The sequence below is a fragment of the Quercus robur genome, chromosome 5, assembly GCF_932294415.1.
Source record: "Quercus robur chromosome 5, dhQueRobu3.1, whole genome shotgun sequence".
Lineage (NCBI taxonomy): Eukaryota > Viridiplantae > Streptophyta > Magnoliopsida > Fagales > Fagaceae > Quercus > Quercus robur.
The window spans coordinates 84,172,533-84,178,251 of record NC_065538.1 but is presented as its reverse complement, the minus strand read 5'-3'; the positions used below and the strand labels follow the sequence as shown (position 1 = coordinate 84,178,251).

Here is a 5,719-nt window from a genome sequence, read left to right as displayed (position 1 = left end):
AGCGATTCTGGCCCAAAAGACCCTCAACAATGAATTTATAGAAAGTGGGTCACAGAACTAGGTCTTGACAGAGTAAACGTAGTTATAAGTAAGCCATGCAACCATTTGAACGTGGGGATATTCTATTAAGCTTCCTAGGATAACAGTTCGTGGGACTGTATCTTATGCTTTGTTTACAAAACTCCTCTCTCTTTTTCTCTTTTTCTTCCTTTCCTCTCTCCACCCTCCGATCTCCTGGTCATGGGGATTTTCTTCTCTTATATAGCATCCTTCGAATGATAATGACCCTACACTTGTTAATCATCTGGGCCTCTACTTGAGTACCTGTCCCATAGGACATCCTCCTTCTTTTCTGTGAGTTGCACTGGCCAAGATAATACTGTTCTCCTGTCCTTTCCACATTAATGCGGCTGGAAAAGTAGTTTCCTTGCATTTAATGCGGTAGTTGTGGTTGCCCCTTGAACATCCTGCATTTTCCCTTGATTTTGGATGACCTTTCACCATGTAAAGGGTGTGAATCGGACTCCCGTTTGGTGCGTCCGAGGAGGTACTCCTCCTCGGACGCCCCTTAAGCAAGCCTGGCCCAACATGATTGGGCTGGGGGCTCCTCTACCCGTGTCTTCGCTTCCTATTATGGTTGGGCTTCGTACGAGTACCATGGCCCAACGTTGACTGACGAATTTTACCTCCACAACTTTAATTCAATAAAAACTGCACATTACTTCATGTTATTATTTTAATATATTTTGAACATTCTATATAATCTTTTCACATGACAGTTTAAAACATTATTGGTGTGCATCATGCGAGTCCTTTTGCTAGTTTCACTAAAATATGGACAACGTGACTACATCTTATACATTCTTATTGTGATTACCAATTATCATTTCGCACGATACAAATAGAGACCAAGGCATGCTTAATGCATGATGCAATTGAGGCAACCGCCTAAGGCTCTAAATTTAAGCAATAGAAATATCTCTTTGCCACTGTGAGATTAATTAGGCCTCGAATATTAACCAATAAAAGTAAAAGAAAGCCCTCAAATTTAAGTAATAGAGATATTTCTTTACCATTAAGAGTATTAATTAAGCCCCAAACATTAACCAATAAATCGAAAGTATTATTAAGTTTTATATAAAAAATAATAATAATAAAAATAAAAAACATTGAACATGCAATAAAGTGTTCAATTCTCTATGTGAGTCATTAATCTCCCAAACCCAGAATCTGAAAAATCATACTCTCTCTCTCAAAAAAAAAAAAAAAAAAAATCAAAAGACAGACAAAAAAAAAAAAAAATCAATCTCGAACCTCAAATATTCTTAATCAATTGTTGGAAAGTGACTTTTCATACGTTTCTTAGCAGCGCATTGGACCCTCCTCTCCGTTGAGCGTTGCCCTCCTTCAGGTTTTGCACTACTCTAAAATATCTTATTCTAGCTTACTTTTGTCATTGTTTGGTTCTTGCTACTTTGTTTTAACTTCTCAGTGTTTACTTGGTTGTTTGGTACTTGCTACACTGTGAAGCTTTAACCTTCTGACAAAGTATAGACGTGTCAAATTTTAGTGATTTACAAATTGGGTTGGGCTAGGGTCCTGGGGACATGTGGTAGCATAGTAATCTCCAACCACTCAGCACTATGTACTTTTCTCTTAGGCTTTTTTATTTTATTATTATTTTAGTAAAAAAAGTTTTTATTTTTTAAATAAAATTTTACGTTCAATTTCTTCTTTGTCTCTATGTATATATTTATATATATTTTTTCGGTTTCTTATTATAATATTCTAACTGTTAACTAAAAAAATTAATTCTGCAAAAAAAAAAAAAATGTATAACTAATCAATTATGCCACAAAAAAAAAAAAAAAAAAAAAAAAAAAGAAGAAGAAGAAGAAGAAAGTGGATTAGTTATATTGAAGAAAATATTAAGGAAACTTGTGCATTATTGTTTTTCAATAACTTTGTATCTTAAAAAGTAGGAAAAATATATTTAAATAAAAATTAACATAAAAAGTTAAATAAAAATCTATTATTTAAATATTATAACATGAGATAAGGCCCTACCGAACATTTTCGCCTTAGGCACTACAATGTATTGAGCTGGCGCTGGTAGAGGCTATAGAAATAGGGTTTGCCCTGCTGAAGATAAATTTTACAATATAATTGGAGCACTGGGACCATTAGACATACAAATATATCTTTAATTGGACAATTTGGATTCCATCTACAGCTAAAACTTCACCAGATAGTCCAAATTTAATTTTCAAAAAAAAAAAAAAAAAAAGCTGGTCCAAATTTCTATTGAAAACAAAATAGGCTCTTAAACCAATGGTTGATTTTATATTCGATAACCTGAGTTGACTATTGCATCAGAATCTAGTTCAAATCCTCAATCAATTTCAGTCACACCTTACCCCTAACTTTCTTATTCTGGAAGAACACTCACCATTTTCTTCTATCCAACACAAGAAATACAAACCAATTTTGAGTGAATGGACTACTACCTAGTATTTTTGCTGATACTTCCACTTCTGTGGTTATCAATTCGTGTGCTCACCTCCAAACTAGCAAGCCAGACTCTTCCCCCAGGCCCCAAGCCTTTTCCAATCATCGGAAACCTCTTTGAACTTAGCAACTTACCCCACCGAGATCTTGCAAAGCTCTCAAAAACTTATGGACCCTTAATGACTCTCAAGCTTGGGAGCATAACAACAATAGTCATTTCCTCTCCAAACTTAGCTAAAGAAGCACTTCAAAAAAATGGCCAAGCTTTCTCTAGCCGAACCATCCCAGATATGGCAAGTGTATTTGACCACCACGAATTTTCAATTGGGTGGTTGCCCACAAATTCGAAATGGAAGAACCTTAGAAAAGCTTGTGCTACCCAAATATTTGCTACACAACGTCTTGATGCCACACAAGCCCTTCGACAAACGAAGGTACAAGAGCTAATTGACCATGTTAGCCAAAGTTGCCAAAGTGGTTCACCCATTGATATTGGTCGAGTAGTGTTCACAACAGTTACGTTCTTAATTCAATATCAAGCACTTTTTTCTCTATGGACTTGGCCCAATATGACTCTAATTTGTCCCAAGAGTTCCAGGACATAGTGTGTGGTGTTGCCGAAGAAACTGGAAGGCCAAATATTGCAGATTATTTTCCAGCACTTCGTTTGATTGATCCCCAAGGTGTACGCAAAAGGACAAGGATTTATTACACAAAAACATTTGGGATTCCTGATGATATCATCAAGCAACGACAACAATTAAGAGCTCCATCAAATGGTTCTAAAGCAGATAACGATGCACTAGATTCACTCCTCAGTCTCATTGAAGAAGAAAATTCAGAGATAAGTCTCCTTGATATCAAACATTTGCTTCTGGTAATTGACTACCTCTTTAAAACTATGGTTCTAAGAAAATATCTGAAAAACAATTATACTTAATACTATTATTTAATACTTGCATGTGATGTATTTCGCTCAACAAGAAAAAAAAAATACTTTGTGATGTATCATGTATTTGATTCAAATCTCATCTCTTCCTCCTTTGTTATTTATCTATAACAAAAATAATAATATTTAATAGTAGGTGAATAATTTTGAACTTTTTGTATATAAACTTGTTCTGAGTAGTAGAATATTATTTAAATTCATTATAATGGATCAAGAACTTCTGCTCCAACAGGAGATATATAATTGTTGATTTTGAGACAAGGATTCACTTAAAAAAAAAAAAAAAAGAAGGTTTTTGATAAGACAGATTAATTTCATGAGACCTGTATCAGCTTTTTATTTTAGTTTTTCCTTATTTATTTATTTTTTTTATATATGAATTTTTTTACTTTCAGGAAATGAGTAAATATTTTCTTGGTTTCAATGAGTAAATAGTATTTGTGATTGTTACAATGTAGAGTTTGTTTAAGATCTACTTATTTTGTTGAAATTAAAGACTTTTTGCTGAAAATATTGTAGATAAAGGTAAAAGTTAGCTGAAATAGTTCAGTGAAACTCATGAATAATAGCAAAAATGCAGTAGAGCCCATGAATAATAGCAAAAATAAGTTGAATAGTAAAATAAACTGATTTTCTAATGTGGAGCCAAACGCACACGTACTAGCTCCTCACCATTATCGATAGTTTGAAGTCAGCATATTCATCATCATTACTCATTTTGACAATTAAGGAAAGTCTTTATGAATTAGATGACCCCCATTTCGCCAATCAGGCCATATGTTGATTTCCAATGCACATTTATATGGGTACCATTTTAGACTGTTAATTGGTGCAATTCAGAAATTTGTGAATTTCACATAATATTTAAAGCAGGAATGAATGCTAATCAATCTATATGACCAGTTTTCATCATCAAATAGCTTCAACAAACTTGATGGCTAGTACTCCTTGGGATCTTTGTTAGTTTGTGGGCCTTAACCTTTAGCACCATTGGTAATGTTATGGACTGATAATTACTAATATGAATTGTTGTGATTTGATTGACATTATTTTTATGGGGTTCACTACTCCATACTATTTGTATTATGCACTGACCACAATAGGCCATAAACTTAGGCAATCAATTCTCATACTCATTTATTGTAGGACTTGTTTCTAGCAGGGATCGGCACAACATCAAGCGCTGTGGAATGGGCAATGACAGTGTTATTACAAAACCCGGAAAAAATGGCAAAAGCTCGAGATGAGCTTAAAGAAGTCCTAGGCAAGGATGGGCATGTTCAAGAATCAAACATCTCAAAGTTCCATTATCTTCAAGCTATAGTGAAAGAAACTTTTCGATTGCACAATCCTGTGCCTTTTCTAGTACCCCATAAGGCTGAAACAAATGTAGAAATGTGTGGCTTCATTGTGCCCAAAAATGCACAAATACTAATAAATGTGTGGGCAATGGGACGAGACTCAAGCGTATGGCAAAATCCAAATGTATTTATGCCTGAAAGGTTTTTAGTGCAAGACATTGACTTTAAAGGCCGAAATTTTGAGCTCATTCCATTTGGAGCTGGAAGAAGGATATGCCCTGGATTGCCATTAGCTAACAGAATGTTGCACTTGATGTTAGCTTCTCTTCTTCACTACTTTGCTTGGAAGCTCCCAGATGAGATGAGGCCAGAAGACATGGACATTGGTGAGACGTTTGGGATTTCCTTACAGAGGGCAGTGCCCCTCCAAGCTATTCCCATAAAATCCTTATAACTTTGATTGTCTGTTCTTAGTCAGATATAAATGTGAATTTTTCTATGTTTAAACTAATTTCTTCAATATTAGGATTTTGCATAAGCATAATAAAGGAAAACAATTATATATCACGCACCATTAGTTTTTAGTTCTATTGTGGATTCTAGTTAACTCAATTAGTAAACTCATTTGTTGTCAGATAAGGTTCGAATTCCACCTAGTGCCCGGTAATCTTGTTTTCAAAATGGAGATAATCGTTGGCATTTATCTTGGCCTTCGTATTTGTCTTTCATGTCTGTCCAAACTTTTGGATGAGAGATTGCCTCATATGGAATTGGAGGTGATGAAATCAAAGATGGCAATAATGTGATGCCCTAATTTGATTGATTGTGTGATGTGTGTGGGTGTGTGATGAGTCTCACATCGGGTATTTACTAAGTTGAACTGGGCTTTATTAACAACTGGAAGGAGCCTCAATTGTGACTAGTCCTTTTGAGGTATAGCGCAGATGTGACTAGCGCTTTT

The 5,719-nt window shown here is 34.8% G+C and overlaps 1 pseudogene; it reads left to right on the top strand.

Moving 5' to 3' along the window:
* The first annotated feature begins 2,325 nt into the window (after positions 1 to 2,325).
* LOC126727459 (cytochrome P450 76T24-like) lies at positions 2,326 to 5,325 on the top strand (annotated as a pseudogene).
* The last annotated feature ends 394 nt before the right edge of the window (positions 5,326 to 5,719 follow it).